The sequence below is a fragment of the Ceratotherium simum genome, chromosome 10 (genome assembly GCF_057802395.1).
Source record: "Ceratotherium simum simum isolate JZ-2026a chromosome 10, ASM5780239v1, whole genome shotgun sequence".
In the NCBI taxonomy this organism is placed as follows: Eukaryota; Metazoa; Chordata; class Mammalia; order Perissodactyla; family Rhinocerotidae; genus Ceratotherium; species Ceratotherium simum.
Genome location: NC_141909.1, coordinates 58,167,422 through 58,186,959, shown reverse-complemented (window position 1 = coordinate 58,186,959; position 19,538 = coordinate 58,167,422). Strand labels below are relative to the sequence as shown.

The 19,538-nt window shown below is 38.9% G+C and overlaps 1 protein-coding gene across 4 annotated transcripts in view; it reads right to left on the bottom strand.

Annotated features, from left to right (window-relative positions):
* LRCH1 (leucine rich repeats and calponin homology domain containing 1) overlaps positions 1–19,538 on the bottom strand; it is a 198,001-nt gene that overhangs the window by 107,341 nt on the left and 71,122 nt on the right. The gene's annotated exons all lie outside the window — the stretch shown is intronic.

The following is a 19,538-nucleotide window of genomic DNA, read 5'->3' as shown; positions in this document are numbered from 1 at the left end:
TTAATATATCTAAATACATACACTTAACATAATATTTAATCTATTTAATTCAATTTTGCATTCATAACATATATTATCTCTCGAATACATCTTTATATCCTCCGCAAACAAACACATAGTAGACACTAAACAAATATTTCATTCACTAGAATTACTGAGTACCTACAATGTACATAATCAAGATAAATCAATTGTGTCTTTTGAGGGCCAACCCCGTGGCTGCCACATGACCAGCAGTAAAACTGGGATCTCTTGGCAAAGTGTATCCAAGACCATAGTAATGGTCTCCAGAGCAATGTAAACATACGGCATGGTTTACAATATCACCATCTCAACAATGAAAACATGGAATAGCCCTTAATGTTTAAATCTGGGAATGGCAGACATAATTGTCGAATACCATAAAACACTGAATATAAAAAAAGAGCTGCCACTCTGAAAAACAATAACAGATCAGCTCACTCTTTATTAAGAGGGACTCAATCAGTATGAAGTGAAGATGTTCAGTAAATAATATTTCATATATACTTAAGGAACCACACTCTGAAAAAAAAAAGATAGGAAACTTAAATAGGTCAATACTATAATGAAACAGAAGTCCAAGAACTATCTTCCTGAGTGTCCTTCCAATAAATAAATACATAAATAAATAAAAACAGGCATAGATGGCTTCAGAGGAGAATTCTAAGAAACTCTAAAGGGACAATTCTGATAATATTTAAACTATTCCAAACCATACAAAAAGAAGGAAAGTTTTCAAATTCTTATTTAAACAGTAAGGTATTGATACCATCACCCAACAAAGAAAGTACACAAAAGAGAAATTACATACGAATAATCTCCCTTCTAAATATTGATGTTAACCCTAAATTAAAAAATTAGCAAACAGACCTGCGCAGTACATAAAAAGATTAACATACTATGACTAAGTGGGGTTTATTTTAGGGCTACAAGGATTTTATACTATTTAAACAATTCACCATACAATAGAATAAAGGTGAAACAGCATATGATCATCTCTATACATATCTAAAAGGTATTTATACTGCATTCACACTTTTTTTAAAACAACTTTATTGAGTTATATCTTATATATCATAAAATTGATCTATTTCAAGTGTACAGTTCAGTGATCTCTAGTAACTTTACCAAGTGATGCATTCCTCACCATAAATCAGTTTTAGAACATTGATATTCATTCTTAATGCAATTGCTTAATAAAAGGAGAACAGTTGGATATTTCCTTACATAATTTACACACACACACACGCATATGAGAGAGAGAGAATATTTTCATTTACCGCTAAATCATGAATGAGTAGAAATGTTACCACTGAAGTCAAGACAAGAGATCACTACTACTATGACTACTACTGCTATTTATTATCGTTCAGGAGTACTAGCCAATGACATTCGATGAGGAAAGGCAAGGAGAACCAAAATCGGAAAGGGAAAGATAGAGTTATCATTATTCACAGATAACATGATTGGTTTCCTGGAAAACCCAAAAATATCAACAGAAAAACTACTACAAATGTAAAAAGGTACAGGGTAGAAAAGTAATATAACTTAAACAACAGCCTTTTCACACAAACTGGGAAAATTATGCGACAGAAGAGACCTAATTTATGTAATAACAAAAGAGTAAAACACCTAGAAAATGTTAAGAAATAGGCAAAGTTTATATGAAGAAAACTTTACAGTGCTACTAAACAACACAAAAGAAGAGTTAAAACAGTTGAAAAAATATTCCATAATTTTAAATAAGAAAACATCAAAAAGGTGTCAATTCTAAGTTATTCGTATTTAATTTAACGCACTCCCAATTAAAAAATTACTTCTAGAATTTTTTTTTTTTACTTTGCTGAGGTTATTATACAAGCTGACTCTGAAGTTCACATGGTAAAATAAGCATGCAAAAATAGCCAGATATCTCTCAAGAAAGAGAAGCTCTGAGAGAAGCCAGCTTTCTGGACATGAAAAACACACCATACAGCAGTGTGCTGGATAGATGGGAAGGTCAGGGGAACGAATTACAAAGATGGGAACTAGGTCAAAGATACATACATATGGAAATCACGTATGCAATAAAAGTGGCATTTCAAATCACTAGGGAAAAGATGTAAGGTCAGTAAACAGTCTGAGAGAACCCAACAGTCATCTGAAACAAACAAAAAGAGGATGACTACCTACTTCACACCTTTAATCTCAGTAAATTCTAGATGAATCAAATAATTCATTGTAAAAAGGGAAGCCATAACAGCACTAGGACAACACATGGGAAGTTTGTGTTTAGAAGGCCTGCCTCTGAATGACACAAAGCAAGATTGATAAATTTGACACATAAAAACAAAACTTAACGGCATTTTAAAACAAACAAAACCTCCATCAAAAACATAAACGACAATCAAGGAATGGGGGGCAGGGTGGGAAGTCGTACAATCATAAACCCAGTAGGCTAATTTTTTATACATAAAAAGAGCTTCTACAGTCAATAATAATAAGACTGGAAAAAAAAAGAAGCAGAAGAAAGAAAAGCGATATGAACAGATGGCTCACAGAAAAGGAAATACAAATGGCTCTTCAGCATATGAAAAAATTATCAACCTCACTCAAATTAAAGCAATGCAAATTACAACTACATGGGATAATATTTTTCACTTATTAGTAAATATCAAAAAGTTTGATAAACACCTTGTAATGCTGAGGACATGGTGATGCAACTGAAAGACATTTTAGCAAAATCTATCAAAATTACAAATGTACCTACACTCAACCTAGCAATCATTCTCATCTAAAGATAAGCTCATACATGTGCAAATGACCTTTTTTAGCCTGATGTGAAATAGCAAAAGATAGAAAGCAATTTAAATATCAGTGGAGGTCTGGTTATACATTAATGTGCTATTAATAAATATCATAAATAATACTAAAATTAAATCAATCAATAAATATGAATATAATATAAACAATATTTCATGTGATGGATGTATTATTAAACATTATATTCCATAATGGAATGCTAATGCTATGCAGCCATTAAAATGAATAAAACAGCTTTATGTGTGCTAGTATGGAACAATCTCCAAGATATATTATAAATTTTTTTTAAAAAGCAAAGTACAGAACAGTGTATACAGTATTCGTGGTTTTAAACGAATATTTACATAATTGTTTAAATATAAATAGATTATCTCTGGAAGGCTACATAAGAAACAGGTAAAAGTAGTTGTTTCTGGAGAGAAGATTTCTTGCTGGAGGACAGGAGTGGGAGGGAGATTCCTCCGTTGTAGATCTTTTTGTACCTTTAGAAATCTGAGTGCATTGCTTATTTGATTTTATATATGTATATACATAAGCATATGTAATATATATTTTATAATGTGTATAATAATCCATATATATACACATATTTTTAACAACCTACACCAGCCTTCTTATTCTTTCACTACACAAAGAATTGCATTTCATTTGTAAAGAGTTACGAGGCCCAAGCAAACTGTGAAGTCCCACTATTAAATTAAGGGAAATACAGAGGCAAGCTTCTTTTCATGAATGTTTAGAACCTATACAGAAAAATATTCCAGAAAGCACTTGCATTCTTTCTTCCTGAAACTCTTTACTAGACATGGCAAACTTCACGTGCTACAATGTTGGAAATTTGCCCAGAAAACTTGCATGTGCTGTTTCCTTCAGGTTCAACTCAAAGAAAATTCCACCGAGGTTCCAGTTTACAATCAAAACTTTACCTTTCCTGAGAAGCGCTAGAACTATATTACCAAGTTGAATGTTTTAATAACTATTTTAAGTAATAATAATGTTTTCATTAGTTTCAGGGACTCATGCTTTTTAAATGAAAAAATATAGGGTTTTTTTGTAGAAATGATGTCATATAACTACAAGCCTTGTAAAAGATAATGGGACAACAAATTAATAAAAGAAACCACTCCAATCTGACAGCAGAAGACTCTGGTTCTAAATCTACAACCACCTGAGATATTTAAGAGAGTTACTCCATTTTCTAGGTCTCTGTTTCTACAAAGGTAAAATTAGAGTATGTGCAACTGGATGAATTCTAACATTCTTTTCAGATCTAAGATTTCTGTGAATAAGTAAAAAGTACTCAGAATTCAAGTATTTTCTGTCAAAAGTATTCAGAATCCAAGTGATTTTGTTTCATCGTAATAATCAAAAGCACTAGTTAAATATCATAAAAAGCTACAAAATACAAACCCACATATAATAAATATTGGCACATCTTTTTAATGAATTTGTCATTTCATTGTAGAATCTATATTCTATCATATAATCTGAATTTTATAAGTGCTCTGTTTTCAAACTTGGGGAAAATGTAATGGTAGGAGACAGAAATTATAAACTAGCTTATAAATTAAGCTAATATTCAATTCTGGGCTAAACTTATCAATGGCATCATTATTAACAATTTGCTAAAAAAATGCTAGAATAATATTCAACTGGTGTACGAGTCTGATATTTTCATTACTACTTACAAAACAGATTTTATTTGCTCTCCTCCCTTCTTATATTCTCGTCCACAATCTCCAGATTTGAGGGGAAACTTTTGACCTTCCTTCCCTGTAATCTCCTCCCTGGCAGCCTAACTTTGCATCCCAGAAGGAGGAGCTGTTGGAAGGGCTGGTCAGAGCCTCTGAGAGACGGGATTAGTCCTGTCTGCCAAGAGGAAAGGAAGCATACCTGGTAAATCTAAATTTCTCCTCATTTTAAATTGTATCTGATATCTCCGCTTTAATCCTTGTTTTTAATTGTGCTATTCTGCATGTATTTTTTTAGGAATCCTTTTTTTTTTTTAAAGGAGTCAGGCTATCCACTATAAATAAATAAAGTTATAAGGTGTTAACAGTGGGCATCTGCCATGCCCGAGCCTACACTGTAAGCCAAATGAACAGACCTGCATGTCCACAGAGTTAGTGGGAATTTACCTATGCAATGTGCCCCCATCATCCTGGGTTTGTGTTCCAGTTTCTACATTAAAAGGGAAGAAATTGTATTATAAAATCTACACATAGCTTAGACTCTTTTGATACCTATATAAACACACTTGCCTAGATCAGCACTGTTCAAATTAAAACAAAGCTGAAAAACAGAAAAAGAAACATTTTTCTTTCTTATTCGTTTAGGTTCATTACCCACATGATGAATTATTGATGCATTCATCAATATATACTAAGTACATGGTTTCTGCAGAAATGAAAAACACACAGGCCTCCTTTTAAGGAGTTTATCATTTGAAAAGTGAGACAAAGACAAACCCAGAATGAATCATAAGGTAATATGTTCTAATTGTGCTTAAAAAAAAAAAAGAGACAAATGAAGAGCTAAAAACCAGTTGGTTAAATAACGTTGCCATCTACTGAGCACTTCCATCATGCCAGACACTGTCCCTGGAGCTTTGCATCTGGTACCTCATTCAAACCACCGCCAGGAGCAGTGTTACCACCAATCTGAAGATGAGGAAACGAGGTTCAGAAAGCTTATGTGACTTCCCCAAAGCCACAGAGATAAGTAATTATACTCACAGCTAAGTATGTCTAACTCTACGGCCTGACTGAGTCCCCATCCGAGACCACTCTTTCTCCATAGAATAATGGCCCCCAAGACCACGATGTGTCCTGCAGCTCGATTATTAGGAAGACATAGCAATTACATCTTCACTGCGCTTTTATTTGTCCAAAATGCAATCAAAATAAAGTCAATACGTTCTGTGTATAGATCCAGAGGGTAAGAAAGTTACAAACATTACGTTCAAAAAATAAAGTACAAAAACAGTATGTCAGCTGATGGGCTAAATTCTGGACATGGATACAGGAAGCTTGGTAAGTGGGAACTGGCTTCAATTGCTAATTATGCTAATCTTACATAAGCACTCTCTTTCACTGAAGAGTTTAGAATGGGTTTTCAAATACATGACTTACTTTTCCTACTCCTCTCTGAGTATCATTTAATTCTCAATTAACTTTATTATTCGAAGAGAAAAAGAGGGTGCAAAAAATGGGCACATGTGCTTTTCCTATGCTTTACTTAAGCTACTGCAGAAATCACCTTGTATCTCTGGGCATCCACCAACCCGCCATGGGAAAGACGCCCAGAAGGGCAGGGGAAGTCAGTCTGGATTAAGGTGTTTTGCCTTTGAAAATCCAGAGTGGATACACAATTACAAATCGTGGAAAAAATGACATACAAATTTGTTCAAAACTTTTCCTGTGAGCTGAAAGCAAAGAAAGAAAACCAGGCCTGGTCCCTCTTTATAAAAGAAGACGGAGGAGGAGAAGGAGGGAAAAGAGAAGGAGGAGGAGAAGGCAGAGGGGAAGGAGAAGAAGGAGGAAGAAGACGAGGAGGAAGAAACCTGGGACTTTAGTTATAATTAAAGTAGGAGGACAGTCAGTTCACAGTGCGCACAGATGTGGGTGTGCCTGACTCAGCCCTCGAAAGGGCAAATCTCTGCCAGAAAGCAGCCAGAGCCCAAGCAGGAGCCTGGCTGTTCACCTACAATTACAGACAGACCAACGTGGGAGCAATGAAGCTTTTCCAGCTCAGGAAAGACAGACAGAACAAGGGCTCATGGATAACAGGCACGTATTAAGAAGGCAATTAGCATCTCTGTCTTGAACTACAACCCAAACCAGCCGGGCACATGGGTCAGGACCTGTGAAAGGACCCATGGGGTATGAATGATAGAAAGATAAGCTTTGAAAGCTAGAGATAAATATAGATGAAGAATTTGTGTTTTTGTTGTTTATTGCTGTAATTCTATTATAGAGGTATCAACAAATCAGCTTATGAGCTATTTTCCTAAATAAAACATTTACCTAGTATTTCTCAACCCTGCTGGTACAGTGACATCACTTGGAAAGTTTTTACAAATCCTAAAGCCTGGGGCCCATGGCCAGAAATTTTAAGGTGTGACTTGGGCATCAGGATTCCTTGGATTACGGTTGATTCTCTCTATTCCAGGAGAAACAGGTGAGGAGACCACCCAAGCTCTCAGCTTTCCCTCTGGAAACCAAGCCTCACCAACAGGTGGCGCTCTCCTAGGGGCAGGCCGTGGGGCAAGAGGGGTCTGGTTTGGACATCCCGCTGGTGCCTTACCAGGTCAGGTATCTTAATGTGGGAAAGGAAACCTGCACCAATCCAGAGCTAACCATTGTTCAAGTAGGTTCTTACCCTAAATTCCTCCTCAACTAGTTTTTGATACAATCAAAGCAACAAAAATCCGACCTAGAATGGAGTTTTACATATTATGAATTGGCTACGATCATAGAAAATTAGGTTTTTTCCCCACATTTATTCCTCACCTTAACCTAGTGAGGCAGCGCTGTTATAACTTCCAGTTACTGAGGACACTGAGGACCAGAGAGGTTAGGTAACTTGCCTGACAACACAAAGCTAATAAGTGGCAGAGGCAACAAGGTAACCAGTAGGTATAACACCAAAGCCCTGCTCTGAACCATTACTGATTCGGCCCTTAGGACTGCAATTTAGGGAAGGTCAGTTGTTCATGTGGGTATCTCTTAAAAAAAAAAAAAAAAATCACGGATCCATTTCAGATGCCTAGTCAGAAGGCATTACATGATCCCATAGCTCTGTACCAAAGGTAAGTGACCTTTGAGCAGTTCCCTAATATTTTCCCCAGAAAGAAGAGCATGTGTCATCGATGCCTTGCTTCTTCCACTCACCCGCAGCTGGCCACTGTCCTTCCTTGCTGCAAACCCGCCCTGGAGCGCAGCCCTGCACCAGGGCGCGGGGTCCACCACGCCTCTGTGCAAACACAGCCGGGCAGCAAACCGGAACCCCAGAACCACGTCCTCCCCGCGTCCGCTACAGCGTTCACATGAAAGCCGTGCAGCCAGAAATAAAACAATAAGTTTCGCTACGGCCAAAACAAGCTCTGCAAATCCCTAAAATAAAGTAGCCAAATGAATAAAACTAAGCAGGGGAGGGTAGAAAAACAGTCAGTGGAATCTGGTGTGCAGTCAGCACCATCGGAAGCACGGTGTTGTTTTTGTATAGAAAAGGAAAGTGGTGCCTCGGGAGGAACTGGAGGAGGCCCGCGCTCCAGCAACAACATCCTGAGTTATCAGCCGCCACAGCCATGAAGGAGAAGCGCTGACAGACCAGTGCAGCTGGGAACCTCATTTGCAAAGTCTTGCTTTTCGGTCAGAAGAAAAGGCCCAGTCTTGGAAGTTGAAATCATGCCCAGTTCCAGCAAGACCAAATGATATATTTTTTAAGCTGAACGATAACATGTTATCATGAAAGTTTAACTTTAGAATATTAGCACGAATCATGTGTCAATCGTTGGGTGAAACGTGAATCCACATGTAAATCTAAACCCTGACACACCAACAGGAGCATGGGACCTGCTGTTTCCCTACTACTGAGGAGGGTCGCTCTGTGCCTGGCCGTCTCCTCTCTCTTGCTTGGGCCCTCCTGTGACCACAGTTCAAAGACAGTCCTTGGGTGGAAGGATGGTCTGCGGCCAACTGCCCTCTCTGGACAATCCTTATGCTTCTTCACCTAGGTAGGCAGGGGTCTTTCTAGAAGAATCTCACCTGTATCTTTCTATCCCTCCTGAACTTCCTCACTCTGCTCTGACTGCCCCTCACTTCAACTCTCTCTCAGCATAGATGCCCCACCCAGCCCCATGATTCAGCCCCCCCGGGGCACTCCCAGGGCACCCGCACATTTGGAAATGCACTGGAGTAAGGAAGTGCTGCTCCAGGCAATGAAGCAGAGCCCACAGGCTGACTCATCCTTGACTCTGCAGACAGAGCCGCCCCACACTTCCAGGGTTAACAGGCAGAAATAATAAGCCGATTCCTAAAAGTTTTGAGTGAGTCAGTCACAATCTCAGGCTACATCTCTGAGATCAACAAAAGAAATCATGTCAGACAGTAGAGACTGGTTAAATAATTCTTCAGTATGAACCATGAGGTCTTCCCTGACCACCAACTTAAAATTTCAACATATCCGTCTAACCTCCTTACTCTGTTCTACGTTTTCTCTTTTTCTTGGCACTTAGATAACCTTCTAACATAACATACAATTTATTCCTGTACTATGGTTGTTAATTTTCTCTCTCCGCTACTAGAATGTCAGTTCCATGAAGGATGGGATCTTCGCATTGTTCACTGGTATACAGTAAGAGCTTCATAAATATTTGTTGAATGAATTGAATGACTGTAGTATGAAAGCAGATTCTTAGGTCAGACAGCTTGAATTCAAATCCTGGTCCCACCACTTAGCTGTGTGGACTTGGCAATAATTACTTAATTTTCCTGTGCCTCAGTTTCTCCACCTGTAATATAAGGATAATAATAGTACTGGCCCCACTGAATTACTGGAAGGAGTAAATGAGATGAAAGTCCTTTAGAGCAGCGCCAGGCGCAGAGTGAGGCACCCTAAGAAGAGTCTCTGTCATTATGTCGGCTAACGCTGGCTTCCGAGTGTTTCTAGCAACAAATAAAGCTGGGCTGGGAAGGAGCTTAAAATCTAACAGACAAGTACACGAAGCACAGCATACAGGCAAATCCCTCATGATCACAACAAATCTTAGATGAAAAATAGAAAAAAATAATTTTGTATTATGAGTGAAAAATTTATAAGTTGGTTTGAAGTTTTCCTTTCTTCGGCTAAAGGAGGAAATAAGAAATAGAATTAGTTTTGGTAAATGCCAAAAAACATATAATGAAAGATGAGAATCTTGGCCAGGAGATTGTATTAGCAGGTGATATCTCTTAAGCACACAAAGTACCAAAGAGGTCGTTATATATCGATGGACTTTTATTGAACAAATACATCACTGAAATGTTGATAGCAAAAACTGATTTCTTTATTGTACCTCCCCTATCCAAAGTGCTGTCAAAACAATTAGGAAATAAAGTTTTAAAAGACCAGCATAGATGTGAAGGAAAAAAAATTCCTGTGCCAAAGTATAATCATTTTACTTAAAGAACCTCTAAAAGGCTCGCTCAGAGGCTTTTTACTCTTAAACACAGTTCTAACAAATACTATTACTGACTGTTCCAGCCCCACAGCATTTAGAAGCAGCAAATAAATAAGGAAAAGGGAGGTAGCCATAAGAAAGCACACTTCTAACAAAAACTAGTAATAAATAGTGAAATATACATGTATTTTAAATTGAAAAATTTTAAATGTAATGTCAGGGCCCATCTCACTATTATAGTACAATATAGTTGTAGCACAAAAATAATACTGACAGCACTGAACAATCTAGCAAGAGTTAACATATTTGAGGATTAAACTGTGTTTAAAATGTTCTGTTCAAGAGAGCTGGGAAGTGTGTAACTAATTTTTTAATGTTTTCACATAAAATTACTCAAAACAAAAACATTTTAGCTGGTTACAGCGTCTCTGTAATGACCCATTCCCTGGCAATTCTGTTTAGCTATGGTTTCACTATATGATGAATCATTTCCCATTTGCTTTAAGAGAATTTTGGGCCTGAAACATAATAAATATAGCCCATCAACATTAATCATCTTTAAAATGGAAAATATAATAAAATAAAATGGAAAATTATAAAACATGAATGCTTTAAGTAGCATTATTTGCAATAGCCAAAAGGTGGCAACAACCCAAATGTCCGTCAATGAATGAATGGATAAGCAAAATGTGGTCTATACATACAATGGAATAATATTCAGCCTTAAAAAGGAAGGAAATTCTGCCATAGGCTACCACGTGGATGAACCTTGAGGACATTATGCTAAGTGAAATAAGCCAGTCATGAAAAGACAAATACTGTATGATTCCACTGATATGAGGTACCTAGAATAGTCAAATTCATGGAGACACGAAACAGAATGATGGTCGCCAGGAGCCGGCAGAAGGCAGAATGGAGAGTTCTTGTTTGGTAGGTACAAGTTTCAGTTTTGCAAGATGAAGAGTTCTGTGGATGGATGGTGGTGATGATAGCACAACGGTGTCAATGTACTTAATGTCACTGAACTGTACACGTAAACATAGTCAACATGGTCAATTTTATGTTACATGTTATTTTATCACAATTGAAAACAAAATGAATGTTTTTAAAAATGATCACAAAATACACACAATACCCTGGAACTTAAAATTTCCCAGTAACAGAAATTACTAACCCTACAGGGCTGGAAGCCTGAGTGAGGGCGACAGCTTTGGGGGATCACACAGGGACAGAGAGCACAGCTACACCACGAACATCAAGATGCAGCTCACTGACCAAGTACCACTAAATGAGCCTCACCTTATCTAACAATTTTCTCTCGCTCCATCCATTGACCAATATACCTATGCCTTCACTCAGCTCAGTGCCAACCATGTGTGCTCGATACATTTGCATCTCATAAATGTTGGGAAGAAGTGAAATGATGCATACAAAGCAGTTAGCAGCGCCTGGAACGCAACAAATGACAGTTGAGAAAAGAAATATAATTAGGACACGCCTTCTGCTCTAGCAATCTCACAGAGCAGAAAGGAAGAACGACACAGAGCCAATAGTCAGATTCGAGAGAGGTGTGAAAACAGGCACAGTCACAGATTACAGCAGGAACAGGGGTTCCTCGGGGTGCAGAGGAGCCCAAAGGAGACACGGTGCGGGTCTCTGCTGGGGCCAGGGCTCCTGAGACCCTGGCGTGGGCGGAGCCAGCCCCCTGGCAGGACAGACCAAGGGCAGCTGCTCAGGTGGCGCGAGGGGAGGGCAAGAGACTCTGGGTTCTCGAGTGCAGCAGGGAGGACAGTCTCTGAACCTCTTCCTGTGAGGCTATCGAGCTCCAAGGGCCCTTCACTAAAGCACATGATTGATTAAGTATTTAAACTGTAACAAATACCTTGTTGCGTGACTCAAGCCGAGCAGCTGATGACAGTCCCTCACCAGCCAGTTCAGGGATAGTCTCGGACATACTGTAGCTAGAGGAAGACTAGTTGCCAGTGATTAAGGGATCCAACAAGTGCTGCAGGATGAGTAATTTGGGGGATAAAAAGAGAGTCCCAAGGGCTCTCAGGAACATTGACCTCCTGCATGCCCAAACTCACATGAGTATGTTGAGTCGGAGGAAGGGAGCAGACTTTCTATAAACAGAGTGGGAAGAAGACATAGATGCAAACTATGAACTCTATGGTTTCAGTCCTGCTGGAGTTTTGTTATCATTCCAGGCTTACTACCAAGAATGAAATAACGCACAGTTGAGAGCTGATGATGACATAAATATTGAAACTCTCAACCATAAAAGAAATGTGATTTGCTGGAAAGAAAGCCATTTATAATAAAAATGACCAAACCATAAAGTTTTTCCAGGATTTTTACCTTTGTTGTAAACTTTTGAAATCAAATATACTGTGAAATAGTCTACTGAATTTCAGTTAACCATAATCCCCAATTAATTAGATTTGTTTATTATATACTTTAAAAATAGCAAAGAAAAACACAAGGTAAGTTAATACCACCCCCCAAAGGTAAGGAGGATGGAATGCTTTTATGGTGTACATAGCACTTCCTCATATATTATTGATTTGCTCTCTCCTATTAAAAAGTGACTTTTAGAGGCAAATCAAATATTATTTATTTTTACAATGTTGTAAATAATCTCAGGCATGAGACCATGTAAGATCTTTAATTATCAAAGATAAAATTACTGACCCTCCAAGAGACTTTCTAAATGGCATGGAAATGTATTAGTACATTTTAAAAGAGTTCTAAGATAAAGAAATGAATCTTTCCTTGTTTTTTTTTTTTTTTTGTTAAGGAAGATTGGCCCTGAGCTAACATCTGTTGCCAATCTTCCTCTTTTTGCTTGAGGAAGATTGTCCCTGAGCTAATATCTGTGCCAATCTTCCTCTATTTTGTATGTGGGACACTGCCACAGCATGGCTTGAAGAGCAGTACGTAGGTCCGTGCCCAGGATCTGAGCCCATGAACCCCGGGCCACAGAAGCAGAGTACATGAACTTAACCACTATGCTGCCAGGCCGGCCCCTGAATCTTTCCTTTTATTAACTGTGAAGTAAATCACAGTCCCATTAGCCAGATAACCCATTATTCAAGTTTTCCTAACACTTCTGTTAAAGTAAAGTGAGGCTAATATCCCTCATTTTGAAGCAGAAATCATACAGAATTCAAAATTTATACCATATGGTGTTAATTACCTTGGTAATTGATTAATCTCAAATGAGGCAATTTCAAAAGACACAAATTGTGTGCCAGTTTCAATATATTACTGATGAGGTCAAAGGAGGAATCATTACCACAAATTTTATCAAAAAATCTCAAAGATATTATCAGTGATGTTTGTAAGTAGATGTAATTTAGGAAAACTAAGGCTACTGTAATATTTAAATTTAACATTCTGTAAGAAAACAAATTTTATATATGAGTCTATTTGAAAATCATAGTAATTTTCTTGTACATAATAAAAAATACTAGTACCACTAATGACATTTTATGTGTATAAAAATGTTCAGAGCAGCCTAACTCATGATTTTGTTTGTATGTCTTTCTTGGAAAATAGACACATTGTTTGGGGGAATTTTAAATTTAGCTTTGTTATCTTTTGGGTAAAACATGAACTTGAAATTTCATATGAAGCCTATAGTTTTAAGAGAGGGAAATGGACAGTTAATTACGCTTTTTCTGCTCGAGAAAGCTTCTCTACAGAGTCATTCAACAAATACTTATTGTGCACCCATTACGTGCCGGGAATAGTTCTGAGCGGTGGGCAAACAGCAGTGAACACTGGCAAAATCCCTGCCCTCCAGAGCTCACATTCTGGTTGCGTAACCTAAACAAAACTAATAGGTAAAATATATGGTATGTTAGATGGTAAAGAGAAAAATAAAGTAGAAAAAGGAAATAGGAAGTATAGAGGAGGGGACTGCAATTTTAAACAGCATGACCAGGGAGAATTCACAAATAAGGTGACAATGGAGTTTAAGAGAGGAAGTCATGGGAACATCTGGTGGGATGAGCCCTTTTCCCAGCGTGAACGGAGAACGGGAAAGCTCCATGATGGGAACAGGCTGGCATATTGCAGGGATACCAGCGAAGCTTGTGTGGCTCCAGCAAAGGGAACAAGGATGAGAAAATAAGAAACTAAGACCAGTGAGGTCATGGGGTAGCAGATCAAGTAGGGCTTTCAGCCACTGTAAAGATCTGGCATTTACTGGCCACTGGAGGGCTTTGAGCAGGGTCTGCCTCACCTCTTAAAGGATCTTACTAGATGTTGTATTGAGAATAGCTTGTGAGGAAGCAAGGGTCAGGAAACCAATGAGGAGGCTACTGCAATAATCCAGGCAAGGTAAGATGGTGACTAGACTTGAGTGGTAGAGTGGAAGTGATGAGAAGTGGTCAGACTCAGGTTATATCTTTTGAAAGTAGAAAAGTAACCGAATTTGCTGATTAGATGCGAATTTGAGATAAAGGAGTAGTCAAATATGACTCTATATGTTGACTTCAAGGGATGAAAGAGTGGAGCTGTCATCCTGAGATGTGGAAGCCCGTAGGCAGATATTGTGGGGAAGACAGTGAGTTTATTTTGGAAACAGTAATGTTGAGATGCCTATTAGATATGCACGTGAAGATATCAGGTAGGGAGGTGCACAAGTCTGGAGCTCAGGGGACAAGTCTAGGCTGGAGATATAAATGGTAGGAGTTGTCAGAGTATAGATGACACTTACAGACATAACTATCTAAGATCACCAAGGGATTCAGTGAAGGTAGAGAAGAGGGCCCAGCACTAAGCCCTGGTCACCCCAATGTATAGAGGCAGGAAAATGAAGAGGAGACCAAGGAGTGATCTGTGAGGAAGGAGGAAAACCCAGGCAAGCACGGTCTCCTGGAAACCAAGTGAAGAAGGTGTCTCAAGAAGGAGGGAGTGGATCCACCATGCCTAGTGCTGCTGCTGAGTCAAATAAACCCAAGAGTGAGAAATGACGGTTGCATCCAGCCAGGTGGAGGTCACAGATGACCTTGAGAAGCCTAGGGGGACTGTAGGAGGAAAAGCCTCATAGAAATGGGTTCAAGGGAGAAGGCAAGGAGTACTTAGAGTAGTCAAATTCATAAAGACAGAAAGTAGAAGGGTAGGTGCCAAGGGCCGGGGGAGGAGGAAACGGGGAGTTATTGTTTAACGGGTAGAGAGGTTCAGTTTCACAGGATGAAAAAATTCTGGACAGTGGTTGCACAACAATGTGAGTGAACTTACTACTGAACTGTACACTTAAGAATGGTTAAGATGGTAAATTTTATGGTATGTATATTTTACCACAATTAAATTTTTTTTTTTAATTTAAAGAGAGAGAGAGTATGGAAGGAGAGGAATAGGTTACAATGAGTTTAGGCAAATCAAGGCACCTTTGAGATAAAGGGGAGCAGAGAAGTGCAATGGAAGCTGGAGGGGTCATGGTATCAGGGGGAGAAATATCAGCATATTTGTATGCTAATGGGAATTACTTGGTGGAAAAGGGGAGACTGATGATATGGAAGAGAAAGGAGACACTGGTGGAGTGATGTTCTTAAGGTGGGAGGGGATGGGATCTTGTGCTCAAGTGGAAGTGGTGGCCTTCCACAGGAACATGACAATTCCTCTCTAGCAAAGGAGGTAAGGCAGCAGGTATGGGCACAGATGCAGGTAACTGAGTAGATGGCGTAGTGGGTACACAGGTAAGTTCCCTTCTGATTGTCTGCAAGCCCAAATAGATGAGAGGAATAGGGGGAGAAGAAGATGTTAAAGAGTTAAGGAGAGACAAAAGTATAAAGAAGTCAATAAGAGAGTGGGAAAGTGACTGCACTAGAGAAATGCAGAGTGAGTGCCGAATGACACTAAAGGCCCACTTGAAGTCTGTGGTCATGAACTGAAAGTGAGAGTGCTGGGATGGTCACCGTGCATCCAGATGCCTAACAGAAATGTGCATATTTCACTGTGGTAATTGGTTGTGTTCAACCTTAGTACCTTTGCCTATCGAAAAGCTCAACCTGGAGATAATAATAAAAAAAAATATTGGGTTTTGTTTTGCAGCTCTGGTCCCAGAGCACATATCTAACTGGGGAGAGCCAAGTAAAGTCACAATGTGTAAGCCTGCTCAGCAGTAGGTCATAGATGCTGGAGGGAGACTCCCAAGGACTTTGTGGCACCTTCCCAATCCCTTCCCACCTCAGGGAAAACCATCCACATGTTCACTCATTCACTCATTTATTGGATGTCTACTAAGTGCCAGACACACCATGCCCGATATTGTATATAGCAACATGAATTAAAGACTCAATTTGTAATTTCAAGTAACTCAGAGTCCAACAGGGGAGGCAGAGAAGTAAACAAAAGAAAACGTACAATGAATTACATCCACATTTATCAGCATAGTGTTGGGGGAAGAGGGAGAATCTCCCTCTGCCCTTTCCCTTAAGGTTCTTATGGCTGGCCAAATAATTAACAAGACAGGTTAGCAGGAGAAAATAATACCAAGTTTAATAACATGTATACATGGGAGAAAGCAAAGATAGATTTCAGGGTGGCCAAATCTTGATCTCCCACAATAGTTAAATATCAACTCTGTCTGAAAGGTTGAGAAAGGCTTCAAAGAGGCATACTGAACTACCAGCTGAGTCTCTGGACAAGTGTCTGGGAGACTGCCAGGGGCAGAGTGGATAACTCACTCCAGACTAACAAGCGCAGCCTAGATGAAGAATGGAGAGATGGGGTAGCTCCCTGAGGAACTGTTACTGGCATTATGGCTGAGGCACATGGGACTAATGTTCAGCAGGTATCCATGGAATCAGTTGTTAAAGACAGTGGCCACAAAAATCCAGGTGAGAAAGGAGGAGTCCTGAAGTAAGGCAAATACAGCTGATATGGAGGAATGGACATCATCATCATCATCATCATCATCAGGAGGGAATGGACAGGGGAGACATTTACGAGGTAGAATTGGCAGAGCTCAGTGATCAGTTAAACACAGAAAGTGAGGAGAAAGAAAGAGTTGAGGGCATCTTGGAGTTTCTGGCTTGGGTAAATGCCTGGAAGCATGCTACTTGCTCAAAAGGAAAGCAGGAAAAGAAACACATTTGTGGGTAATGGTGGGAGAGTCATGACGAATTTAGTTTTTGATTTAAGATAGCTATGGAGCAACCAAGTAGAGTGGTCTGTTGGCCATTGGATTGTGTGCCTGGAGCCCAAGAGAAAGGTCTTGGCTAAAATGTAGGTTTGGAAGACACTGGCATATAAATAAGGAGTGGCCATACATGACATCACCCTGAAAAAATGTGAAAAATGAGGAAAGAAAATGAGCTAGAAAAGAACCTTCCAGCAGCTGCTACCATGAAGCCAATGCTTTTCTCTTTCCCATCACAACTTTTTGAAACATAAAGGCTTGGCTCCATAGCCCAAGGGCCATGGTGAGTCCTGGAATTCAGACTTCTTGAACCAAAATCTAGTGTTATCTCCACTATAGCACTCTGTGTTTGCTACACGATTCAATGATAATCATGGTACTATACTGACACCCCGACCAGGTGTGTGTAATATGATGACAGTATTTAATTACCTCATTATCACTCACGTTTTAGGAACCAATCCTGATCCATGCTTTAGAAAAAGTATTCTTTAAGTTATACTTAGGGTCACTATCAATTCCTAAAACAACAAAAATATTATAGGCTAAACTCCCAAGACAATTGAGAAGTTTGACTCCTTCCAGAAATACTTCCTTGGGCCATTTTTTTTTCTTAGCTTAAAAATATGAAACAAAGAATGAACTGTCTACAAAGTGCCTGGTTTTCCAATTTTTAAAGTTCACATTTAGCTAGGGCAGCACTGATAAGAAAGACATTTTTGTGATGGTGACTGAATATAGTATATCCCATTGTAGGAACATGAATTTTTTTGTGTGTGTGTGAGGAAGACTGGCCCTGAGCTAACATCTGCCAATCCTCCTCTTTTTGCTGAGGAAGACTGGCCGTGGGCTAACATCCATGCCCATCTTCCTCCACCTTATATGGGACGCCGCCACAGCATAGTTTGCCAAGCAGTGCGTCAGTGCGCGCCGGGGATCCGAACCGGCGAACCCCAGGCCACCGCAGCGGAGCGCACGCACTTAACCGCTTGTGCCACCAGGCTGGCCCCTGGAACGTGAATTTTAAGGCTAGAAATAGTTTATTTATTTCAGATGATTTCGGCATCCTTTTTTTACAGATCTAGTTGGAAGCTTCTTATTGAACTAAAAAGTAATAAGATTGTTGATAACAGAAACTGTTTCACGTTATCACTTCCTAGAAACTATAATAGAAAAAGTGGTTTACCTAAATTATTTAAGAAAATATATTTAACTAGTATTTATTTCCAAACATCGTTTCTGGAAGATTTAAATGTAAACAAAATGCTTATTTTCTTGAGACTTCTCTTTTTCTTCTCATTTTGATCACATGATTTACTCATCTAGAGTTCACGAGTAACAAATAATCGTTGCTCGCATTTTTTAAAGCCAGAGCTTTTATCAAAGGCTCTGAAAAGAGCTAGTGTTTATGGAACATATTCAGAAGTCTACCCTCTTTAAGCCTCTTGCATCGTGCTTTAAACCTGAAGACTAAATAGGTTTTATCTTTTCATTATCAACTGCTTTGAAAACAATTTGAAATCCAAATCTTAGAAAATCTTTTTTTCCCCTGAAGTTCAAGCTGCACGTTAGTCCCATGCTAAAGTGGACACAAAAATGATGTAAAATTATCTAGTATTTGCAATGAGAATTCTCTAGGTCTTCATGCTGATTCAGTGGGCAATAATTGCCTCCACCTATGCATTCGTATATATGCACCATATGTATGGCACCAGCTCATCAATGGTTCCTACCAGCAAAAGCAGGCCTGCTGATACTACAAGTTGTCATGGGCACTAATCATTATTGTGCATTTACCGTGTCCTGGGCATGCCGAGTGTTTTCTATGAATTAACTCATAATCTTATAAAAACTTAATGGGGGTGTTATCCCCACGTGCAGATGAAGAAATCAAGAACAGAGGTAAAATAATTTGACCTTTAACACACAGCTAAAAAGTGGAAAAGTTGTGAATGTTCCCAATGCCGCTGAATTGTATACCTAAAAATGGTTAAAATGGTAAATTCTATGTTATGTATATTTTACCACAATAAAAAAAAAAATCACTTAGGGCCAGCCCCGGTGACGTAGTGGTTAAATTCGGTGTGTTCCACTTCAGTGGCCCAGGTTCAGTTCCTGGGCGTGGACCTATACCACTCATCTGTGAGTGGCCATGCTGTCGTGGTGGCTCAAACATAAAAAGAGGGAGATTGGCAGCAGATGTTAAGATGTTAGCTCAGGGCAAATCTTCCTCAGGAAAAAAAAAATCATTTAAAAAAAGAATAAATAGCTAGATACAAATGTGACTCCTTATACCAAATTAAATTCCAGGTAGATTAAAAATTTAACAGTAAAAAAGAAACAATAAAATTACTAGACAAAAAAGTTGAAAAGCTGGGATTCAAACCCAAATAATCTACCTTC